A 26,511-nucleotide genomic window follows, 5' to 3' on the forward strand; every position below is an offset into this window, starting at 1 on the left:
AGTCTCTTGATACGATATTGTATTGGGAGTGATCGCAGTTGCGTGATTCTGTATGGAAGAACCAGAAACCTTCTCGTTAGGTGTCAGATGTATCATTAAAGGTTTCTACGTACTGTTTACTTATCTATAAAAGCTACGGGTTGTCAGAAAAGGGTCCGTCCAGCAGTTCATTGCGCACAAACTGCAAAACCTGTTTCCGCATCATGCTCATGTTCTTCGTGTAATAATGAGGATTTTCAGAACACCACCATCGATCGTTCTGTGAGTTCCATGCATCCCCACTATTGCAGCACTGTTCCCTCAGAAAGAAAGTGGCATTTCAAGGTGAGTGTATCTCCACTCGTCAGTCGCTGCAGTTCGTGAGGTTGCAGTTTGCGTTTGTTCACGGCTGCGCGAGCGGATGTTACTTACCTGCCAGTCTTAAGTGACGCAGACATTTTCTCAGACATAAATAAGTTTGAGAAGACTGTTATTAGAACAGAAGGCGGTTTCTTCCTCGTATTGTTTGGCCGAATCCAAAATGCCACACGTTCGAGAAACGGGCCGCAGCGGTCACGGCCTCCCCGGTAGTGATTCAGCAACCGACCCGTCTGAACAACCGATTCGCCAGTCGACTGTTTATTCACGTGGTCGCTTTATTAAGGACAATGAAACAACCGCACTGAACGAGTCCCTGTTGATACGTCAGCTGTTTCAGTGTTCCTCACTCGCTCTGTGAGCCTGAAATGTTTCACTTAATGTGAGACAATCGATTGACACAAGTCACTGAACGCTACGTCAGATGTATCAATGTTTTCACTCGCTCTCCTGCTTTGAGTGGTTTCGCTTACATACTTCTTCAGCAATTTCGTATCTACAAGAACCATGTCTTGGGTTTCCAATTTTTTCGAGACAAATAACGTACATTTCGAATTATGAATGAAAGCCTGTGTTACAAATAAAAATTATATTTCTGAAAATGAAGTATTTTCAAAATTTATGTATTTATTTACGTAAATACGGGTTTTTCCTACTTCTTGGACTAAATATGGCTTTCTGGTTACTTATAAAACGTTAGTAACTAGTGGTACATTGTAAATTTATGATTCAATCAATGAAAAATTACTCTTTTATTGAAATGTCTGTCCTTTTCTTCCCGTGATTTGTATCCATCGCCTACGTTTCTGCTTCCGAAAATGCTGAGGTGACGTGAAAAGAAGACACGTAAAATACAATTTTTATTATATGATTAAATGGAACACCTACAGCTGTCATTACGGTGTTATTTATTATACGGCTACCAGTTTCAGCGCCTCATTGCACCATCTCCAATCGTATACACGATTCATCAGTGGCCAACATCTACTAGGAACTGGTTTTCGCAAACTACGTGTAACAACGATATTGTGTCTCCAGCTATCTACATCTACATCTACATCCATACTCCGCAAGCCACCTGACGGTGTGTGGCGGAGGGTACCTAGAGTACCTCTATCGGTTCTCCCTTCTATTCCAGTCTCGTATTGTTCGTGGAAAGAAGGATTGTCGGTATGCCTCTGTGTGGGCTCTAATCTCTCTGATTTTATCCTCGGGGTCTCTTCGCGAGATATACGTAGGAGGGAGCAATATACTGCTTGACTCTTCGGTGAAGGTATGTTCTCGAAACTTCAACAAAAGCCCGTACCGAGCTACTGAGCGTCTCTCCTGCAGAGTCTTCCACTGGAGTTTATCTATCATCTCCGTAACGCTTTCGCGATTACTAAATGATCCTGTAACGAAGCGCGCTGCTCTCCGTTGGATCTTCTCTATGTCTTGTATCAACCCTATCTGGTACGGATCCCACACTGCTGAGCAGTATTCAAGCAGTGGGCGAACAAGCGTACTGTAACCTACTTCCTTTGTTTTCGGATTGCATTTCCTTAGGATTCTTCCAATGAATCTCAGTCTGGCATCTGCTTTACCGACGATCAACATTATATGATCATTCCATTTTAAATCACTCCTAATGCGTACTCCCAGTTAATTTATGGTATTAACTGCTTCCAGTTGAAGACCTGCTATTTTGTAGCTAAATGAAAAAGGATCTAGCTTTCTGTGTATTCTTGTCTACATTGAGATTCAATTGCCATTCCCTGCACCATGCGTCAATTCGCTGCAGATCCTCCTGCATTTCAGTAGAATATTCCATCGTTACAACCTCTCGATACACCGCAGCATCATCTGCAAAAAGCCTCAGCGAACTTCCGATGTCATCCACCAGGTCATTTATGTATATTGTGAATAGCAACGGTCCTATGACACTCCCCTGCGGCAAACCTGAAATCACTCTTACTTCGGAAGACTTTTCTCCATTGAGAATGACATGCTGCGTCCTGTTATCTAGGAACTCCTCAATCCAATCACACAATTGGTCTGATAGTCCATATGCTCTTACTTTGTTCATTAAACGACTGTGGGGAACTGTATCGAACGCCTTGCAGAAGTCAAGAAACACGGCATCTACCTGGGAACCCGTGTCTATGGCCCTCTGAGTCTCGTGGACGAATAGCGCGAGCTAGGTTTCACATGACCGTCTTTTTCGAAACCCATGCTGATTCCTACAGAGTAGATTTCTAGTCTCCAGGAAAGTCCTTATACTCGAACACAATACATGTTCCAAAATTCTACAACTGATCGACGTTAGAGATATAGGTCTATAGTTCTGCACATCTATTCGACGTCCCTTCTTGAAAACGGGGATGACTTGTGCCCTTTTCCAATCCTTTGGAACGCTACGCTCTTCTAGAGACCTACGGTACACCGCTGCAAGAAGGGGGGCAAGTTCCTTCGCGTACTCTGTGTAAAATTGAACTGGTATCCCATCAGGTCCAGAGGCCTTTCCTCTTTTGAGCGATTTTAATTGTTTCTCTATCCCTCTGTCGTCTATTTCGATATCTACCATTTTGTCATCTGTGCGACAATCTAGAGAAGGAACTACAGTGCAATCTTCCTCTGTGAAACAACTTTGGAAAAAGACATTTAGTATTTCGGCCTTTAGTCTGTCATCCTCTGTTTCAGTACCATTTTGGTCACAGAGTGTCGGGACATTTTGTTTTGATCCACCTACCGCTTTGACATCAGACCAAAATTTCTTAGGATTTTCTGCCAAGTCAGTACATAGAACTTTACTTTCGAATTCATTGAACGCCTCTCGCATAGCCCTCCTCACACTACATTTCGCTTCGCGTAATTGTTGTTTGTCTGCAAGGCTTTGGCTATGTTTATGTTTGCTGTGAAGTTCCCTTTGCTCCCGCAGCAGTTTTCTAACTCGGTTGTTGTACCACGGTGGCTCTTTTCCATCTCTTACGATCTTGCTTGGCACATACTCATCTAACGCATAATGTACGACGGTTTTGAACTTTGTCCACTGATCCTCAACACTATCTGTACTTGAGACAAAACTTTTGTGTTGAGCCAACAGGTACTCTGAAATTCTGAAATCTGCTTTTTGTCACTTTTTCTAAACAGAAAAATCTTCCTATCCTTTTTAATATTCCTATTTACGGCTGAAATCATCGATGCCGTAACCGCTTTATGATCGCTGATGCCCTGTTCTGCGTTAACTTTTTCAAATAGTTCGGGTCTGTTTGTCACCAGAAGGTCTAATATGTTATCGCCACGAGTCGGTTCTCTGTTTAACTGCTCAAGGTAGTTTTCAGATAAAGCACTTAAAAAAATTTCACTGGATTCTTTGTCCCTGCCACCCGTTATGAACGTTTGAGTCTCCCAGTCTATATCATCAACTAACGGTTGGTAGGAAAATGCGAGTATAGTCACCGACATTAACTCAATTTAGATTTATCTATAGAATTCCAAAGACTCAGGCTGGGCAGCTGGCGCTCTACAATATGTGGCGGTGCCGTAAGACCCACAAATACAGTCCCGTGGGAACACTGCCTGTGAACGAAACCCGCCAGGGCTCCCACGCAGAATATAACGAACTGTAATTCTCACAATATTAGCATGCGGCGACATTATAAGACTCGCAAATAGATTTGGAAATAATCTGGATAATATACACTCTCAACACTCACGAACAAATCTGAACAATGGCTACAGTGCAGCAAATAGAAACTCTTGTTGCGTACAATGTCATAGACTCTTATAGGTGACAATACCTGCCTCGTTATTCGTTCAGGAATCCCACTGTAGGGATCGAACTCCGACTGTCAGTAAGAGTGTGTCCTCCACAGACCAACTCACCTGTCCCCAACGTGATTCAAATTGCGACCAGCACATCAACTAGTGCTGTAAAAACATCTGCACATACGCGATAATGGTAAAATTGCTCCCACATTTATTACGATATGCTCTGCCTGTCTTGCTACTGCAATCCCACGTCCGGCCATCCTGATTTAGGTTTTCCGTGATTTCCCTAAATCGCTCCAGGCAAATGCCGGGATGGTTCCTTTGAAAGGGCACGGCCGACTTCTTTCCCCGTCCTTCCCTAATCCGATGAGACCGATGATCTCGCTGTTTGGTCTGTTTCCCCAAACAATCCAATCTTGCTACTGACCCAGACCTGCAGATGGCGACTCGTGAAGAAGCCTGACGTGGAATGCCAGCCGACAGCGACGTCCATCATTCCTGATCCATAGTGGGAAATCACTGATATGTGTACCTCTCCAGTCAACCGAAAGAAAATTCCTTCCACATGCACCCATGATCAATACGCCCAGAAGACGGTGGTCGTAATGCGGACGCTATGAAAAGATACACTCCTGGAAATGGAAAAAAGAACACATTGACACCGGTGTGTCAGACCCACCATACTTGCTCCGGACACTGCGACAGGGCTGTACAAGCAATGATCACACGCACGGCACAGCGGACACACCAGGAACCGCGGTGTTGGCCGTCGAATGGCGTTAGCTGCGCAGCATTTGTGCACCGCCGCCGTCAGTGTCAGCCAGTTTGCCGTGGCATACGGAGCTCCATCACAGTCTTTAACACTGGTAGCACGCCGCGACAGCGTGGACGTGAACCGTATGTGCAGTTGACGGACTTTGAGCGAGGGCGTATAGTGGGCATGCGGGAGACCGGGTGGACGTACCGCCGAATTGCTCAACACGTGGGGCGTGAGGTCTCCACAGTACATCGATGTTGTCGCCAGTGGTCGGCGGAAGGTGCACGTGCCCGTCGACCTGGGACCGGACCGCAGCGACGCACGGATGCACGCCAAGACCGTAGGATCCTACGCAGTGCCGTAGGGGACCGCACCGCCACTTCCCAGCAAATTAGGGACACTGTTGCTCCTGGGGTATCGGCGAGGACCATTCGCAACCGTCTCCATGAAGCTGGGCTACGGTCCCGCACACCGTTAGGCCGTCTTCCGCTCACGCCCCAACATCGTCCAGCCCGCCTCCAGTGGTGTCGCGACAGGCGTGAATGGAGGGACGAATGGAGACGTGTCGTCTTCAGCGATGAGAGTCGCTTCTGCCTTGGTGCCAATGATGGTCGTATGCGTGTTTGGCGCCGTGCAGGTGAGCGCCACAATCAGGACTGCATACGACCGAGGCACACAGGGCCAACACCCGGCATCATGGTGTGGGGAGCGATCTCCTACACTGGCCGTACACCACTGGTGATCGTCGAGGGGACACTGAATAGTGCACGGTACATCCAAATCGTCATCGAACCCATCGTTCTACCATTCCTAGACCGGCAAGGGAACTTGCTGTTCCAACAGGACAATGCACGTCCGCATGTATCCCGTGCCACCCAACGTGCTCTAGAAGGTGTAAGTCAACTACCCAGGCCAGCAAGATCTCCGGATCTGTCCCCCATTGAGCATGTTTGGGACTGGAGGAAGCGTCGTCTCACGCGGTCTGCACGTCCAGCACGAACGCTGGTCCAGCTGAGGCGCCAGGTGGAAATGGCATGGCAAGCCGTTCCACAGGACTACATCCAGCATCTCTACGATCGTCTCCATGGGAGAATAGCAGCCTGCATTGCTACGAAAGGTGGATATACACTGTGCTAGTGCCGACATTGTGCATGCTCTGTTGCCTGTGTCTATGTGCCTGTGGTTCTGTCAGTGTGATCATGTGATGTATCTGACCCCAGGAATGTGTCAATAAAGTTTCCCCTTCCTGGGACAATGAATTCAAGGTGTTCTTATTTCAATTTCCAGGAGTGTATATGACCGTGCCCATGTCGGTGACGGCGTCTGTTATCACCAGATGTCGTTTTCATAAGATAACCTTCGTGTCACCCATCGATAGCCTAAACATCCAGAGCAACCTGTATGAATAAAAATATTCGAATATTATTTTTTATCACACGTCTGTTAACGGCAGGATTTACACACAAAGTCTTATTATTAACAAAAATGCATTACTTAGTTGCAAAAACAAACCTTATTTGTACCGTTTAGCGTAATATCATCAGGTGTATACTGTTTGGTGTTAAGATTTTACGTCGAGTCCATTATTATTGGTTCCATATATCTTTAGTTCTCTAACAACATTCTCTTCTACGATATTGTCATCCTTGACAAATCGCAAATCAGGTAGCGTAGGAATGAAGTTAAGTGCTTGATGCTTCAGAGGGAGAAGCAAGCTGTAGAAAGAGATATTACTAAAACTTTTTTTCGTTCTCTTCTAAGACGATAAATGAAACACCTCATTTGGAAAAAAAAAAAAAAACTGCTGGTAATCCCTGCGCGTAATGTATTTCCACACAAAACTGCCAACATAGCACGCGTCTCATACAGACTAGGAAACGCCGTGATGTTGTTTTCAAAGCCGCTGACTTCTCTTCGTAGCGGGGAATCTTTCGATGCTGTAACACACAACTTACTTGAGACAAAAGAAATCTGTGCGGTAGCGTTCTCGCTTCCCGCGCCCGGGTTCCCGGGTTCGATTCCCGGCGGGGTCAGGGATTTTCTCTGCCTCGTGATGACTAGGTGTTGTGTGATGTCCTTAAGTTAGTTAGGTTTAAGTAGTTCCAAGTTCTAGGGGACTGATGACCATAGATGTTAAGTCCCATAGTGCTCTGAGCCATTTCAACCATTTTGAAAAAAAGAAATTTTTCCCCCTGAACCAATGACGGAGTGCTGGACTTGGCACCAGTGGCTTCAATCAACAAGCTAGTATTACGTGAAGTGAGATTGGACAACGTTCTTTTCTCGAAAAAACACTAGTGAGATGTAACATTTGTAACCAGTATACATTTCAAATAAGGTAAGTGAATTAGGGATCTATAGACACGTTCCTCTCCATAGCATCGTTGTTTGTGGGTGTCACATCACAGGGCACCAAACTTTATATGTGTGTGTGTCTTTGTCTGTGTGTGTGTGTGTGTGTGTGTGTGTGTGTGTGTGTGTGTGTGTGTGTGTGTGACGTGCGTATGTCTTGGGAACAGAGATGTCCTTTTCGCATGATCCTGTGATAAATAATAAGAGACCTAGAATTCAGATAAACATTTACAAAACATCATGATTTTCTCTCTAATATTTGTTCAGAATTATACGTATGTAACCACTGGACTGTCAGTAAAATAGGCTTCAATGGAAGTAGTTGTCGTGATAATTATAGCCTACACCCATTACACCAACCCGGTAAGTGTCGCAGACAGTCGATTAAAACTCGTATTTCGTCATAAAACGCCACGACAATCCTCACCATGTTATGTATGTGATAAATAATTATTGATCTAAGATCAATTGTAGGTAGTTATTTACAACACCATGTTAACATAGCACTTCGTAGTGGAACCATAACACAACTGGAAAGACAATGATTCTACAAGCCATAGCTGTGAGGGCATAACAAAGCTAGTTTCTCGATCTTGGTTCTATAGGAAGTAAAGACGCGGACAAAACTACCACTTCAAAACAGCTGCCAGTATTACTGTTCTCTGTGTAATCGATTTCCAGATTTAAATTATTGGTATACAGCGAATAGTTTTGTAGACTCTTGCAGGTATTAATTGTGTTTCTTTTAAGTATGGTATCGAGGTATTACATCCTGCCATTGTCCGCCCCAGTAGCTGAGTGGTCAGCGTGACGGATTGCCGTCCTCCGGGCCCGGGTTCGATTCCCGGCTGGGTCGGAGATTTTCTCCGCTCAGGGACTGGGTGTTGTGTTGTGTTCATCATCATTTCATCCCCATCCGGCGTGCAGGGTGCCCAATGTGGCGCCGAATGTAATAAGACCTGCGCCAAGGCGGCCGGACCTGCCCCGCGAGGGGCCTCCCGGCCAATGACGCCAAACGCTCATCATCATCATCATCCTGCCATTATCAAATAATCGGGCGAAACTAAAGTCTTCCACGATACTTACACATCCAGCTAAAGATATAAGACCTGTTCCAATTTTAGGAACCAGTAAAAACATATCTTTATCAACAACAATAATTAAGTGCTCGAAATTTAAATAGGTAGTGATCTAAGATTGCTCGACAAACAATTCCTCCCTTACGTATCAGGTAAGTATATCACGGTATATTACAAATTTTTACTTGTTGACCGTCTAACTACAGCTGAATGAAACACAATTTTCGTGCATACGCGTTTCGCCCTTATTCTCTGCAAGGCATCTCCAGTGGCCTGGAATATGTACGGATTTCTGCTATTTGGTTTACATTTTGGGACAAAATTCTACATAAATGTTCCATGGGTGATTTTCTACATGTTGTGTTTTAGTACCGTTTTTGGCGCGCTGTTATTCTTCTTATAATAGTCAATTGTGTTTTTGTTTTCCACACTTCACAGCACTAGGAACTGAACACTTGATTTGCTGCTATGTTTTGGTTTGTGTCGCAGAATGTCGGATCTGGGTGCCAAAGCTCGAATGTTACTGGCATCTTTCGAGTGTAATTATTTTAATTTTCTGTGAACTGGTTGTGTATGCATGTGTGTGTGTGTGTGTGTGTGTGTGTGTGTGTGTGTGTGTGTGCGCGTGTGTCAAGTTGTGTGGGCGACCAGAAGGCGGGAAAGAGAGACGGAGAGAGAGAGAGAGAGAGAGAGAGAGAGAGAGAGAGAGAGAGAGGAAGGTGTGCATTTGTTTTAATGTGGCTGCATGTCCAAGAGGGATAATTTTTGTCTTACCATTTCTTATATTAAGTGCAGTAGGGATTCTCTGCTGGTGTGTGTTTGCACATTTATCATATGTTTCTTTTCAGCGATGTATTTCTGGATGTGGAAGTTTTCTTGCATTTATATAAGGTATTTGTCATGGTTGTTTATTCTCACTATTTTCATATCTTGTTCTATGTTTGTAGGATGGTGGTTATGGTGTTGTAGCTGTTCTGCAAGTGTGGATGGTTTGTTTCGTACTTCCAACACCTGATGTCTTCTTTGTATTGTGTTTTGAAACTGCTTTCTGTCATGCCTATGTATACTGCATCACAACTTCGACATTCAAGTTTGTATATTCCTGATCCCTGGAATTTATCCCTCTTGGTTGTTGATTCGCTTACGTTTGATTTCAGGGTTTGCACAATTTTATATGCTGTTTGGAAACCCTGTTTCTCTAGTATGTTTGCCACTGAGTGTGTTAATTTGTGTGTGTAACTCATAGTGTACCATTTGCTTCTTTTCTGTGTAATGTTGTAATTGTCCGTGTTGAGTGTGTTTGTGAGTTTGCAGCTTGTGAGTTTTACTGTATTCTGTAAATGTTGTGTTTGTTTTGTATTTGTGATTTTATTTTATGATTGAATCTTTCTACTACATGTATGTCATAACCATTGCTCCTAGCTATTTGTATGACTGCAGCCAGCAATTACTCGGACCTTAAATTACTGGGACTATCATATCACTGCAAGTGCCACTACTTCACGGACGCTATCTGTACTGGAGCTTAAAGTGACTGACAGCTCATCAATTACAATGAGAATGTGTGAACTGAAATGGAACAGTTCTCCCTATAACTTGCCCCAACAACTGACTCAAAACAGGTTGTCAGGGCAGTTCCCCTGGACAACTGCTCTTTCCAGGCGCCCACGAAGTCCGTCCGAACGAGACTCGGAAGGCCCAAAGGTACCGACCGACTGCCGTGTCATCCTCTGGCGATGGGCGCCGCTGGATGTGGTGGATACGGAGGGGCACGTGCTCAGCACACCGCACTTCCGGCCGTTGTTAGTTTTCGTCACTAGAACTGCCACATCTCAATGAAGCAGCTTCACTAGCGCTGGGTACATCCCGCTTGCGAACAACGCTCAGCAGACCCGGACGGTCACCGATCCAAATGTTAGCCAAGCCTGACAGTGCTTAAATATGGTGATCTTACGGGAAACGGTTTTACTACTGAGGCAAGTCGATTGGCAGCTGCCCATAAGGTCGACGTTGAACCATTTACCGAAACAAATCCGCAGCGACACCATTACTTTAAACATTTAAGTCATTAGTTCAGATGGCCGTCGCCACTGCTCATTGCTTCTCGTGATCGGCTGCTACTACAATAGAATCTTTGCCGCCCGAAACGCTACTGCCGTCCGCCACCAATATAATCACAGTCTTTGCCGCTGAATGCAGTATTTGCTTTTGCATGGTTTCTCTATGACGTTGAAATAAATAACGATGGATATTCAGCCCATTTTAACGTAAATTGGTGTTACTACCCCAAGAAGTCCCGTTTTGAATGGTCACACGATATTAATAAATATCGATAAAACGAATATCACTCTCGGCTAATTTGGGATCGCTCCATCGAATGACCACCTAAGACTGCAGTTTAAAAATAATTTGGTTGGCAGTGAGAAACAAGCCGACGGTTTCTGTAGGCACCTGACATCCCATGGAAGACATGATGAGCAGTACTTGTCAGCATTGGGGCAAGGCGGATTCTGGAGCAATGTACCGTTATACAAGATGGCAGCGATGATGTCACACAACCCAAGACGGTTTCTGGTGCAAAGTACTGTTATCCAAGACGGTGGCGATGACGTCATCCAAGATGGCTGATTTTGGCAGGAAAGAGCCACGCCCCCTCCCCTCCCCTGCCACAGAAAAATGGTGGGAAGTTCAAACTCCAGCAGGATAATGCATCACACCTAAGAAAAGGGTGGGAAGGAGGGTCGATTGGGCTACTTCCACTAACCTAAGTGAAACGCCCGCCACCTCTTCCTATGAACTGGTGCCAAGTTTGAATTTTGGCTGTAAATAGAGGTCAATTCGCATATCTCTACTAAGCTGAGAAAATGGTGCGACGGAAAGGACACTTCGACTAACCTAAGTCATCCGACCGCCACCTCCTCCTAAGTATTTGTGGGAAAAGGACTCGACCAGTGCTGGACATAAGTCTTTATTTTGAATACACCAATATTTATTTAAACAATTTCATACAGCACAGCCATCCAGTGTGTTCACCATGAGGTCCAGGCTCTAACTGACCTAGTACACAGTACCACCACCAGATGGTGCTCTCATCTGTGATTTAATCCAATATGGTGGTGGGAAATGGCAAGAAAAAGTGTGTTCGCCATGAGGTCTTGACTCATACTGACCTACTACACAGCGCCACCACCAGAGGGCACTGTCGTCCAAGATGGTGGCTATGACGTCAGGTGATGATGCAAGTACCATTATCCAAGGTGGGGCAAACAGTGTGTTCACCACGAGGTCTGGACCTAGTACATATTGCCACCACCAGAGAGCATGTCAGCTGATGATGCCAGTACTGTTATCCAAGATTGCGGCAAACAGTGTATTCACCATGGTGTTTGGTACACAGTACCAGCACCAGATGGCGCTTTCGTCCATGACGTCACCCAAGATGTTCTGCATCTACATGGTTACTCTGCAATTCACACTCAAATGCCTGGCTGAGGGTTCATCGAACCATTTCCATACTACTTCTCTCCTATTCCACTCTCGAATGGCGTGTGGGAAAAAGGAACACCTAAGTATTTCAGTTGGAGCCTTGATTTCTCTTATTTTATTATGATCACTTCTACCTATGTAGATGGGTGTCAATAAAACATTTTTGCATTTTGAACAGAAAATTGGTGACTGAAATTTCGTAAAAAGGTCTTACTGCGAAGAAAACCGCCTTTGTTTCAGTGTCTGCCACCATAACTCGTGTCTCATATCAGTGACACTCTCACTCCTATTGTGCAATAACACAAAACGAGCTGCTCTTCTTTGCACTTTTTCGATGTCCTCTGTCAGTCCTATCTGGTAAGGATCCCACACAGCCATGCAATATTCCAGCAGAGGATGGACTAGATTAATGTAGGCTGTCTCTTTAGTGGTTTTGTCGCATCTTCTAAGTGTTCTGCCAAAACAAAGCACAGTCTTTGTTTCGCCTTCCCCACAATAAAATCTATGTGGTCTTTCCAATTTAACCGTTAACTGGTCCGGTAAAAAAAGTTGCATTAAAACTCTAGTGGGGTCTGAGAAAACCCAATGATTGAAAATAAGATGTTATCACAAATAATTGCATTTACTTGTCAAATAAGTTACATATTATTATGTGTCAATGTGTAATAGATGAACTAAGTGTATACACATAAATTATGTGTGATCACATAATTAAATTGTGCATATAAAGTAAGCCATTTTATTTTGCACAGTCTGGGAAAATACATACACTATGTTCCAAAGAAAGCAACTTATGACACTTCACAGAAGAAAATTTTGCCTTTCTGTCTTTTTCTCGAGGGCACAACTGACAACGCCCCTTTCTCACGTGAGGCTCTGGACTCCCCAGTCCTTCGTCTCCACCAGTATTTTTTACAACAACCTGCTGCAGCTCCCTTGGAAGATATCTGGTTTCACGTCTATCCATATGCTCTTTGATAAATGCCATGCCTAATGAAGTCAAAAATTTCCTTCTTTGGATCTACTGTGCTGTTGAATTAGGCTTGCAGTATGACACAATAGCACTGTTTACACCAGCAATATCCCACATTGCGAAAAAAATAACCATAGGCCATCTCCTTGTGCGTCTCGAAGTAGTGTATGTACCACACAGCTGGTCAAGGGTATCAACCCCACCCTTCGTCTCGTTGTAGTTGGTTATCATTTCAGGATTTTTAGACTCTGTTATCTTCTGGTCGTAATGCGTGCTAGACAAGAAAATAACTGCTTTGTTCTTCTTCGGAACATATGAACAAAGTGTGAGGTCTGCAGCATGTCCAAAGAGAGTAGATACAATTTGTCAAGGCCGGCTAGCTTTGAATTCTTGTGGAATTTCACGTTTTTTGGCTGTCACTGTTCCCAGTATGGTGAGCTTCTGTGTTTTCAATTTCTCAGCAAGTTCAATGGAGGTGAACCAATTGTCAACAGACACATTTCGATTTGTCCCTTTGATGGGTTCAATTAATCGCAGCACTGTTTGCGTTGCTACTGAGATGTTTTTGCGAACTTCACTTTCTGAACCAATAGAAATGAAAGCATTATTCACATAGAAGCCCCTAGAATCTGCAAGGCATAGAACTTTTATTCCACATTTATTAGGTTTTTTAGGCATGTACATTTTAAAAGGGCATCGTCCCCGAAATGGTACCAGCATTTCGTCAACAGTCACAAGGCTTTCAACAACGAAATACTGAATACAATTATGGATGAATGCATCCCAAATTTCACGAATAGGAGCAAGTTTATGTGTTTCTCTTCGCTCTGCTCGTGTCTGGGGACAGTCAAACCGCAAGGCTGCAAGAACGACCAAGAATCTCTCGACACTCATAGTGGCCTGGAAGATCTCTCTACGTCTAACATCTGAAGCAAAAAGGCTAGAAACATCTTCGTTTCCTGATTTCAATACACCTGCCAGGTATAACAGTCCTATCACTGCTTTGATTTCAATCATATCAACACCACCCACAAATGATGGCAGAGGTTGTTTACGCCTGCTTCTCTGACGGATTTTGTCATGATTCAATAAACTTTTTAGCATGGTGTCAGTGAAGTATAATTGCCAAGTACCTAAAACGTCACCGTCACGGACATCCTTTACAGCTCCACGAACTGCTGGCAACATGATAACAATGTTATGCGCACGTGTACGTCCAACTGCAGCGGGATTCTTGCTCCACATTTATTCTTCCCATAGAAATAGTTGGATTAACAAGTGGGCACACAATCTTCTTCCTCGCTGACATCAGTTTCATCTGAAGATGATATGCTCCAGGCTCCACTACACCATCTGAGATTTCCGAGGAAGATAATAACTCATTCTCACTGATATCACTGAGAGTTGGTCATCCAGTAAAGGCTGTAATTCTTCTTCTGTCAAACGCTTCCTCCAAGCCATGGCACTGTGACTGCTGCAGATATTACAAAAGTTTAGAGCAAAAAATGGGAGAAAGTTTCCTAGAAAATGTTAACCTTAATGGAAAAAACACTAACGTTACCGCTCTGGTGGGGTCTCACGCACCCCGGACTGCTCCCAACTGACAAACCGTTTGGAATGAATTCAATGTGATGGCGCACACAGTCATCTACAGACCATTAGAGAATACCAAAACCGCCAGCGCCATCTATTGCCTAGATATAGAGGTACGTGTAGAAAAAAATGTTCTGGGGTCTGTCAGACCCCACTAGACCAGTTAAGGGTTAAGTTGCTCATAATTATAATTCCTAGGTATTTAGTCGAATTGACAGCCCTTAGATTTGTGCGGCTTATCGTATACCCAAAATTTATCAGATTTCTCTTAGATCCCATGTGGATGACCTCCCACTTTTCTTTGTTTAGTGCCAATTGCAACTTTTCTCACCATACAGAAAATCTCTCTAGATCATTTTGTAATTGGAATTGATCGTCTGATGATTTTACTAAACGGTAAATTACAGCGTCATCTGCAAACAATCTAATGGGGCTGCTCAGATTATCACCTAGATCATTAATGTGAATCAGGAATAGCAAAGGGCCTGTGACACTACCTTGCTGAACACCAGATATCACTTTTGTTGTACTCGATGAATTACCGTCTATCACTAGGAACTGTGACCTCTCTAAGAGGAAATCACGAGTCCACTCACACAACCGAGACGATACTCCATATGCACGCAATATGATTCATAGTCGCTTGTGAGGAACGGTATCAAAAGCCATCTGGAAATGTAGGAATATGGAATCGATCTGAGATCCCTTGTCGACAGCACTCATTACATCATGGGAATAAAGAGCTAGGTGTGTTGCACAAGAACGATATTTTCTGAGTCCGTGTTGGTTATGTATCAATAAGTCATTTTCTTCAAGGTGATTCATAATGTTCGAGTACATTATATGCTCCAAAATCCTACTACAAACTGAGGTCAGTGATATGGGTCTGTAATTCAGAGGGCTACTCCTATTTCCTTTCTTAAATGTTGATGTGACCTATGCTACTTTCCAGTCTTTAGGAACCGACCTTTCGTCAAGTGAGCGGTTTTATGTCGGCAAGCATTGTGTTCGCGATGTGGTCTAGGACACAGGCAGAGCAAGCGTCCATTACGTAATGCAAGATCGTCGCTCGCAGTACGTGAAACACGCATCAACCGTCGCCCCAACTGTAGTCAAGTGCTGAGAGAGAGATGTTGCAATGCTTTCTCTCTCATGCGTTTCTAACGGCGCATACGTCACGTGTATAGCGCGCGAGTGTGAAAATGCTGACGTCATGGCGTCTATCCCGCGCTCTCATACTGACACCAGAGACCTTCCTCTACAAATATGCTAACGATTGTAACGGAACACATGTGGCACATTGCTTATCTAACGTATTAATTACAGAACTACTTAATCCAATGCAGTTTTAATGGTATTCGATAACTGAATGTATTCAATGATGAAATGAGAAGTTCGAGATTTTCCCACTAGGAGCGCAGTCATCATTCATTCATGATGTAGCAGCTCCCACCCCTAGAATGCTGTACTCCTATTTGCTACTGCATCAGGGACTTGATTCGACGTCATAAAGCTATATAAGCCAGGCCACAACAGAACTCGCCGTCATTCTGCTTCTGTACTTCTACGAGTTTCCCAGACGTCAATCGTTTGAAATTTCATCATGAAGCATTCTAACAGGAGCAGCAGCAGCGGCAAGCGCCGCCGAGGAGATGAAGATCAATTACCTAGTAAGTACTTTTTCGGTGTTCAAATATCCATTTGAGCCCCAGTCCACAGATTGCTTCCCCCTTTAACAGATTCTGTGTCTGTATTCAATGTTTGTTTCTGCTATATCTGGTTTGGACTGCAGTCTACACAAACTGCTGCGCCCTTTAACAGAATGTGTGCATGTCTGTGTGTGCGTGCTGCAGAGAATTTTTTTTCCATACTGGATATTATACTCAGTCTTTTCCGTCTTTCTAGAATTCATCCCTGGCATGTTAGCTGGGCTAGCCCATCAGCTAGAGGGTCGAGAGGGCTGGATCACAGTGCAAATGTAAGTACATTTGTAAAAGGTAGTTCTTAGATAAAATAATTTCGTGTAATATATATCGGTCTTCCAGGTGTCTAGATTGATCTGTCTGAGACATTTTCTTTTCTTTTCTTTTCTTTCTAGATGATTCTATGCATTGGGAGGGGGCTGCCGAGGGTGTCGTGGAAGGCGGCGGTGAAATCCCTGATTGGCTACACGAGATTAATCTTTCGAATAGAATATGGGATAAATGTATCATTATTCTATCCACGACAGTAGCAAGGACAGCGACAGTTGAGAAACGAGACAGGAACAGGGAGAGCCAGCTGAATGGCTAGCTGCAAGTATTAAAGTGCACAGACCAGCCGTGACCGGATGGAAATCGGTCTGCAGCGGTTCGACGGCGAGGGTCGGTATGCCGGCGGGCCTGTATGCTGACACACACACACACACACAGAGTTGAGGTACACACAATCCGTCCCGGGAAAGGGCCTGGAGGGGCAGGGCGGTCACCCGTTGAGCTGACCGTGGCACACCCGGCAACAGCCGCCCCGACCCGGCGTCGATGCTGGACAAAGGCCGCTGGGAGAACAGGCGGCGACGCCAGACGTGGCCACGTCCCGGAGCTGGCAAGTGTCGTCCACGTGGCCTCCTGTATCTGAATTTGAACTGAATATGGTAGCAACATTTCCGTTTATTTGAGATGCCATTTCAACACAATTCACTGTCGTCTATATCAATTACAGCCGTTAGAATAGACCATTGTTACTTAATTATTACTTATTTGTTACTTAATTATCACCGCCCCTATACGCACATCAAAACAAACGAATGTGGAAAAAATTACGAAAATGTTATCACAGAATGAGGAGGAAACCTATAAAATGACACTCATGCACACACTTCCCCCTCACTCTTGTTGGCCACACAATCACTCTATCTCACGCGGTTAAAGATAACGGAAAAGTTTGAAACTTGCGATTATAATAGAAATAAAACAGCAGGTGAAGTGAAAGACAGGCACAGAGAAATGTGAGTGGCTGACCATCTACAAAAAACATGGCTGAGCCATCAAACTATTAACGCGGTAAAAATATCTCCGAAAAATTTTGGAAAACAAGTGGGACAAATCACAAAACCTTAAAAATTTTCACCACGTTCGTCTGAACGTTACTCAATGTAGAGGCATGTCTGCCGCTACCCACTGCTTGGAAAATAAAACAGAGTCTTGTAAAATGTGTCGCACTGCGGTCTGAGCAGCACAAGCACCCCACTATCCATTATTGCCAAATTTATTGGAGATGGTGGATCCAAGACGATATATATGGCAACGTTGCAATGATGTCACGGTGGGAAGTTGAAATTTTGCAGGGAAGACAGGTCAATTGGACTACATCCACGAGCCTAACACCCTCCCCTCCCCAACCACCCTCTCCCTCCCCTCCCCCACAAATGGTGGGAAGTTCAAATTCCATTAGGACAATTCAGCACATCATGGCTACATCCACTAACCTAAGTCATCTGACCGCCACCGCTTTCTAGGAATTGGCTGGGAGAGGACTCAGCCTGTGCTGGGCTGCTGGATAGGATGGATGTAAGTATTCATGTTGCATTCAGTGTTTATTTAAACAATCTGAGGTAGAACTCCCATTCAGTGTGTTCACCACGAGGTCCAGAGTCCAACAGACCTAGTGCACAGTACTGCCACCAGAAGGCAACATCGTCCCTCCCATGACGTAATCCAAGATGGCGGTCTGGCTGGAAAAATGGAGGGAAAAGGACTCAGCCCACACTGGTCTGCTAGGGAGTTTACTTTATCTATTTTCGAACAATTTATTTAGAGATGTATTTCACATAGTTCAAAAATGGCTCTGAGCACTATAGGACTTAACATCTGAGGTCATCAGTCTCCTAGAACTTATAACTATTTAAACCTAACTAACCTAAGGACATCACACACATCCATGCCCGAGGCAGGATTCGAACCTGCGACCGTAGCAGTCGTGCGGCTCCAGACTGAAGTGCCTAGAACCGCTTGGCCACCGCGGCCGGCTCACATAGTTCATCCACTACACTCATACAAAATACTCGCTCTGACATGCTTGGGGGTTACAATACGCAGATTACAGACCTCCAAAGTACTTGTAAATCACAGAAATAATGCAGTACACTGATATGCATACACGCTCACTAATTATAAAGTGTCGGAATAATGCATACAGTTTATTTAGGGATGGATTTCACGTAGTTTATTTATCACACTGGTACAAAACACTCACCCTCGCGTGCTTGGGGTCACAATACACAGTTTGCAGACCTGCGAACTACTCTCAAATCACTGAAATAATGCAGTACTCTGATGTTCAAGGCAAACAACTACTAAATTGTCAAAATAGTGCATGTAAAAGACTCTGCAAGCACACTTGCTAACCATCATGCATTGCACAGCCTGCACACCTGTTCACATAATAATGTAACAGACATGAAAACAACTTCTAAATTGTCAAAAAATAATGCATGTGTAACGCTATACTAACATGCTGACAATGCTTTAAGACCCAAAAAAATGTAGTGCACAAACACTCAGTGACCATAAGAAACGCAACGAATCAGCAAACTGTTCTAACATGCACACGCGCTTTGCAGAGGTAGCTGGATGCAAGCCATTGCCAGAGTGGGAGCCACAGGTATATCGCCACTGTTGACGGCAGGTGAAATTAGTGGCTATTTTCGGGTATACAGTTAGAGTTCTTTGAGTGTTATACTGACGTCAAATGCCTATGTAACAATTTGGCAAGTCACCCTCAGGACAGCGCACACGTGTTCACCACCGCTGGCGCGATCCCTCTCTCTACCTGTGGTCCAGTGAAGACCTAATTGCCAAGCGACTCACTCTTGCAGTCGTTGCAGAAATCTGTTCCTTTGCTTCCCAGAATAGCACAGGCTGCATGGTTCCTTGTGATCCTAATGGGACCTGCAAGCTGCATCTAGCTGTGCACACATTTATGAGCCAAGCGTGACTGACGCATCGCCGTGAAATGCTCATGTGGCTAAACACCATTGCAAGCACATCCAAAAGGTTCTCAATGTAATACTGATGTCACGTGGCATGAGCCAAGTCGACCTCTCGGAAATTATATAGTGTCCTGGAAGTTGTTAATGGTCACTTTCGTGGCAGGTTTTGTGATGTCTCAGCTTCTAAGCACGGAAATTTTTGCATTAACAGAACCTGTTTACGAAAATAGCACATAATAACACCGAAGCATTCCTCCTGATTGGTCTAACGTGGCACCCCATCCATCGTGAGTTAGCCTTCCTGCAAATCGTTACGTCCTGTTTTCAACAAACATCTCCAAAACGCAAACGTTCTCACTGATGTGTAGAGGCTCCTATGTCTCAGCACAATGGATCTCTTGTAAATGAACGGAGCATTATGATTGGTTCTTATTCAATTTACCTGACAAATTACTGATGCCTTTTCTCTTTTCGTTCTGCAGACGAGATTTTCGGTGGCTAAAACCTACTTTGTACAGATCACTGTATTGCACTGACAATTAAACCCTGCAAAGTGGCCTGCAGATCATCAAATATGGAAAGACTCGTACTCAGTTACATCACTCTGCCATTGAGGGTGGGAGCTTGAATATTAGATTATGAAACTGATCTCCAACCTGGCAATATATCACCACATACCGTGTCGATGTAGTAAATATGCAATTCGAACATATATAAGTCCACATACATTGCCAGAATATCATACCATTTTCGCTATACGTCTAGATATGAAGCACAGACCATTATCTTGTGCATAACAGTATCGCTCATGCAAAATAATATATACTGGAAATTATTTCTCTAGCAACCTGAAACTTTAGCCAGGTTCAGCATGCTGTAAACCACTGAGTAAGTAGAAACTTATCCCCTCTGTGAAGACCTTTACATCAAAACTCGAAAAAAAAAGAAAATTAGAGGAAACTGATATTTCTACTCATGAATACTGATGTCAGTGATGTAACAGATTTCAAATCATTCCTATAATTTACAAAGTCAACTAAGGTGTTTCTCATGTCTAGAGAACCAGCATCCACCGGCCGCTGTGGCCGAGCGGTTCTAGGCTCTTCAGTCTGGAACCGCACAAACGCTATGGTCGCAGTTTCTAATCCTGCCTCAGGCATGGACGTGCGTGATGTCCTTAGGTTAGTTAGGTTTAAGTAGTTCTAAGTTCTAGGAGACTGATGACCTCAGATGTTAAGTCCCATAGTGCTCAGAGCCATTCGGAACCAGAATACATGTCTTCCAGCTGTTTTTCCTCTGATAGATGCACACACCACAATCAATGTTCATATGGCTCTGAGCACTATGGGACTTAACTGTTGAGGTCATCAGTCCCCTAGAACTTAGAACTACTTAAACCTAACTAACCTAATGATATCACACATCCTTGCCCGAGGCAGGATTCGAACCTGCGACTGTAGCGGTCGCGCGGTTCCAGACTGTAGCTCGGCCACTCCGGCCGGCCAATCGATGTTCCCTCAGATAAATAAAGGTGCTAAATTTGCAGAAGCAGACAACTAGACAACTTACATGTGACGGAATAATGGTCCAACGCAAACACACGTCCATATTAATTCTTCTCAAATTTTCATGCGATCACGAAAGCTATCCAACACATACTAAGTATTAGTTCGGTCATGAAGCGTCTAGAGAACACCATTGTTAAGTCAGCTACATTCCTGCACCTTAACAGACCTATCCATTTGGACACCTCCTACCGTTAGCTCGAAACGTGTATAATTCCCACAATAGGACACCGCCGGCGTGCCACGCACCCCTAGACAGTCTCGTCCTAGGAAATCAGTCACATATGTATTTGATCGCTATACTTACAATTAAATGTTACGATTGCGGTCTCAGTTGAACTACAACCGACATTGAGTGCAGTATCGGAAACACACCCTGCTGACGGCTGTGGCTCTGGAAATATCTGTACCGGTCATTTAAATTCATCTGCCACAGAGCCATCCACGAGACATGCACATACACAAACATACAGAAAACAGAGCAAACACACTGCAAATGTGGACTATGTGGGAGGAGGCGAGTGGATGCAATCGAGTGCAGTGTTATGCTACCCCTCCCAATCAGACAAATTGTGAATTAGTGATAGGTGTTGCCAGCTGTACTACATTTACAAGCAGTTTTAGAACACGGAAAAATGGGTTATGTCATGATCGCATGGGTAGAAGTGACATAAAAAATTAGTAGAACTGCAAAAAATGATGGAAAATACGTATAAATTGAGGGAAAATACTCTAAAATGCTGGGAAATTGTGGAAGTAATTGCATGTCTTCCGGTTTGCGCAGATCAGTTCTACATGGGAACAAGTGTGCGACAGCAAGAGGAATCCGAGAAAACGTCGACATGGAAGCAGAGGGAACCAGGGAAACAGTTACTTTTTTCCATCGAAGCAGCATTCTACTGTATGTCCATTGTGGTATTCTGTATTTGACGCTTTTAAGAAAAACAGGGAGACATCTGCCTCTGAGCTCACATGTATCTGCGTTAAAGTATAACAGAGAAAGGAAAGGATGATCTATTTAGATGGAGCTGTAACGATGTACGATTTAATGGCAGATTGATGACTCATTCTAGACAGGGAGGGAGTTGTTGGCGCAGGTCATTTGACCGTTTTTTCCGCTGTCCTGTCAGGATGCATCAGTCGTGTGACATAGTCTGCTTCGACTTGTATACAATTAAGTATTCTGTATTTGACTTTGAGCACTATCTACTTGCGATCGTTAACAGCAAACCTGTCGGTCATCAGAAAACATCGATCTTATATGTGATGAAACGTGACCACCCTGTTTCGACACATTCCTCTCAACGAAAGAAGATTTATGCGATATACTCCATTCTCTTGTCGCATCTTGAGTATAAAATCGAGACTTCAGTTTCATAACTAAAATGATTCTAAGTTAGCGATAGTTGTTTGTGAGACACTGAAATCCCCATGTACACATCTGCTTGACAGACATACTGTTTACAGAGTTAGTAGCAGCACGATGAGTAATTTCTCGTGTCGGAGGCCGCTGCTATGTATTTATGTGTTTGGTTGTAAGAGGTATTCTCCTTTACTACCTATAGTTTTATATAGGAGTGATGTGAGCACTGTAGGTTTCTGAACCTTGATCAGATCTGTACAGTGGACGCTATACATCTCTGAAAAGCAACATTGTGCACGTATAACAAAGAATCGATATTTTAAGGAAGTAGTTTTTTCATTTTAGAGTTTATTACCATAGTTTATAGTAGAGAAACGTGCAGGATGGATGTATGTCATGCCCTGGAACTATATTTCTTACACTGAAATGTTAACAGTGCTGCATTGCACATGACTGATAGGTCAGAAACTGAAGCGACCTAACATTACAGTCTGCTTTAAGAGCCGAACCGTGTAGATTTTACAGTGTGTGTGTTTATCTTCCTTCTTACCAGTACCCTCCTGGTACTGATCCCAGACACTAGAACAATATTTTAAAATTGATAGCGTAATTGGTTTACGTAAAATGCTTCGAACACCATCTGTCTGGAGATCCATCAAGCATAAAAATCACCCATTTCTTGTTCTTCTATTACATCACAACACTTTCGCATCTGTCACTACACATTGATAAAAAGTGCTCCCTTCCACGACACAGGTGCATCTTGAGTAATCTTGTGCGCTTGAGACGTGGAATGTAGCGGTCTACTTCTACTCGGCTCCAGATTAAACTGGTGACGGTGCTGCAGGGCGGGTTGGTCAATGACAGTACGTGGGGGTCTTTCAGTCTTTAATTTTATCATAAGACTGCAAGAACGCTCTCTGACTCCCATCCACATAGACTGTAAAATAAGTCCTACGCTACAGGTGCTAGAAATATGTCTGGTGTACTTTGATGATGTATTTTTTGGTGCTTAAGCGTTGTGAGCGTATTTGAACAGCGTTGCAAATGCATTATTTTTTGACAATTTAGAAGTTGTTTCCGTTTCTGTTGCATTATTTTGTGATCGGGTGTGCAGGCTGTACAATGCATGATTTCGACTTTTGCTGATTAGCAAGAGTGCTTGCAAAGCCTTTTGCATGCATTATTTTGACAATTTAGTAGTTGTTTGCATCTCATTACATCAGCGTACTGTATTATTTCGGCGATTTACGAGTAGTTGGCAGGTCTGTAAACTGTGTACTGTGAAACCAAGCTAATCAGAGCGAGTGTTTTGTATCATTGTAATAGATGAAGTATGTGAAATTTGACGCTATATAAATTGCTCCAAAATAAGTTATGTGCACTCCTTCCTCTCTCCAACAGACCAGCGCAGGCTGAGTTCTTTTCCCGCCATTTTTCCCCTCCAGATTGCCATCTCGGATTACGACTTCAGACCTCGTGGTGAACACACTGGGTGGTAGTAGTGCCTCAGATTGTTTAAATAAACATTGCATGCAAAATAAATATTTCGTCCATCCTATCCAGCAACCCAGCACAGGCTGAGTCCTTTCCCAGCCAATTCCTAGAAAGAGGTGGTGGTCGGATGATTTAGGTTAGTGGAGGTAGTTCAAGTGACCTATTTTCCCGCCATTTTCTTAGGTTAGTTGAGGTAGGCGTCGTGTGTTGCATTGTCCTGATTGACTTTAAACTTCCCTCCATTTTCTGGGACTGGTTGGAGGGGAGGGGGGAGGGAGGAGGAGGGGAGGAGATTAGGTTAGTGGAGGTAGCCGAATTAACCAATCTTCCCACCACAACGTCTTTCTGACATTGCCATATCTATCGCCACCATCTTGGATCCGCCATCCTGAGTAAACTTGGCAACAATGGAGAGTGGGGTGATGCACAGGGTGTTCTACTATTACTGGACGGTCCTCTCGCCAGACCAAGAAGCCATGCGTCATAGGGCTTTGGCCTATGCGAAGACGAGTGAGGGGGACCTCGTCCCATCGACGTGGCTGGAAAAAGGTAAGCCACGGCTGCGTTGTGGGCCTTGATGAAACAGGGCTTACTGTCTGTCAGTTCTATCGACACACGACTCTGTATCTCAACAATGAGGCGATAGCATGCAGGGGCTTGGCACATCAAAGTAAGTGACAAGGCCATGACGTAGGGTCGCAGATTTACTTTAACTTTGTTCACCTGTAATAGGCCATTAAAACAACATAATGCGCCAGTAGTAAAAGCACTAATGTAGCAATTCCGAGAAAATCGCAAGAGAAGTGTTACACATTTGCTTTATAACGGATGTGCCTGTGCGCAGTTACGTGCTGCCAGGGTTCATGCTCATCAAGTGGTCAGCGTTCGAGCTTAGCGAGACCAACGTGTATGACGCGACACTTCGACTCCCGCTCATACTTAATTTTTAATCTATACTTTTTTCATCATTGGTCATATAATTTTATTTATATGACATCTGAGAGATAATACAATTAAAAAACCATGTGTATTTTCATAAAGTTTCAGCGAGTTTCATGTTATTTGGCTAGTTACTATTTTTAAATAAATTTAATTATTAGAACAAACAGATTTATAACTATCGACAATTATTGAAGAAACGCATAGAGTTACTCTAAAAACGTATGTCTGTCGTGTTTTGCGAAATGCCTTATACATGCAGTTTGGTGAGGTACCCAGAACTACTTTGCACCTGGACGCTTCGAGCTGCAGACACTGACGCAGGCCCTATTTGGCAGTTAACCTACGTAGCTGTGAGATGTTGCTAATGTAGCAAGAACGAATAGTGTAGGCGCAAATTTTTTGAATATAACAGAATTTACACTTGCTCTATAAAAAGTGAAGGTCTGAATGGGAGTCGAACTGTCGCCTTATACGCGTTGTTTTACGATGCTCGAACGCTAACTACTTGACCACTATCAGCTCTAATATTGGCACGTACTTACAAATACATCATTTACATAACAAACGCGTAAGACTTCTCTTGCTATTTTCTCGGATTTGCCAGAGTAGTGCACCCAACTACTCGCACATTATATTGTTTTAATAGCCCACTAAAGGTGTACAAAGTTTGCAGTAAATCCGTGATACCAACGGCGTGGCCTCTCCTTGTGAGTATCGTGAAACCCCTCCTTGGCTGCTACGACTGCCCTTTCGTTCCCTGTAATAATCATGTGCCTTGGCACCCAGTAGAAAAAACACATCAGGCTGTCAGGACGGGTCGCAAGTCGTGCTCGGATAGCTCAGTGGGCAGTCGTCCTTCGGCGACCTAGCAGCAGGGACGTCTTGTTTGCATTCTCGCGGCGCAGCCTGCCCGCGGATTTGTTTACGTGAGTCTGTTGTCTTGACATGCTATACTTCTTTCGAAAGGAAATGGCTTATGCCCACAGAAAATCGACACTGAAGATTAACTTTTCACCTGAATATGCCCGACCAGAAGCATCTGAAATCGAAAAATTTATCAGAGTTGAAGTCAAGATTGATTGCAACGATTTGTTAACTAAGACATATGTGACGAAATTCTAAGTGCAACTCGAATAGGTTTAAGTTACGTCACTCTGATGGACACATCAGCGACGTCACTGGAACTTGGACTGCGAACGATCCGTGTATTTGAACTCACTTTCGAAGTGTCTTCAGAGGTAGTGGTACTGCATTCTGCCCATATGGGAAGGTGATTAGTAATACAGCTGAAAAGTGGGTTCAGTTCACTACATACCTGGTTCTCAATGGAGTACGAAAGATTGGCACAGAGCTAACCAAACATGTGCCATCGTACTTATATATTGGCGGCTGCCGTGAAATGATAGTTTGTGGTGGCCAGCAGAAGGCGTACTCGGGATGTGGCCGAGAAGTACAGCCCTGTCCCCGCTGTCACACAGTTACGGCTGCCTTTGGATCTGCAGGCCACGGCCGCGCCGACCAAGCTCCCGCTGACGTTTGTCCAAGTTCTCCATCACGACCCCCGACTGCGATCACCGCTGTCTCCTACTATGAGACGTTGTCGTCTCCAGTAATGTTTCAGGCTGTTGCGGACAGACCGACGCCCTTGCCTCCTCCTCCCGTCATGTGTAGTGGTGACCGATCTCTACTCCATGGTTGTGCCTACCGATGTTTTCGTGCCTGACTATCCGGATCCCCTACGCGTCTTCAGGCACTGAAGATCACGTGCGCAAGCAACGGTCGCCGAAGAGACGTTGGGAGTGGTGAATCACCCCGTCTGACACCTGCA

This window comes from Schistocerca cancellata, chromosome 5 (genome assembly GCF_023864275.1).
Source record: "Schistocerca cancellata isolate TAMUIC-IGC-003103 chromosome 5, iqSchCanc2.1, whole genome shotgun sequence".
NCBI lineage: Eukaryota > Metazoa > Arthropoda > Insecta > Orthoptera > Acrididae > Schistocerca > Schistocerca cancellata.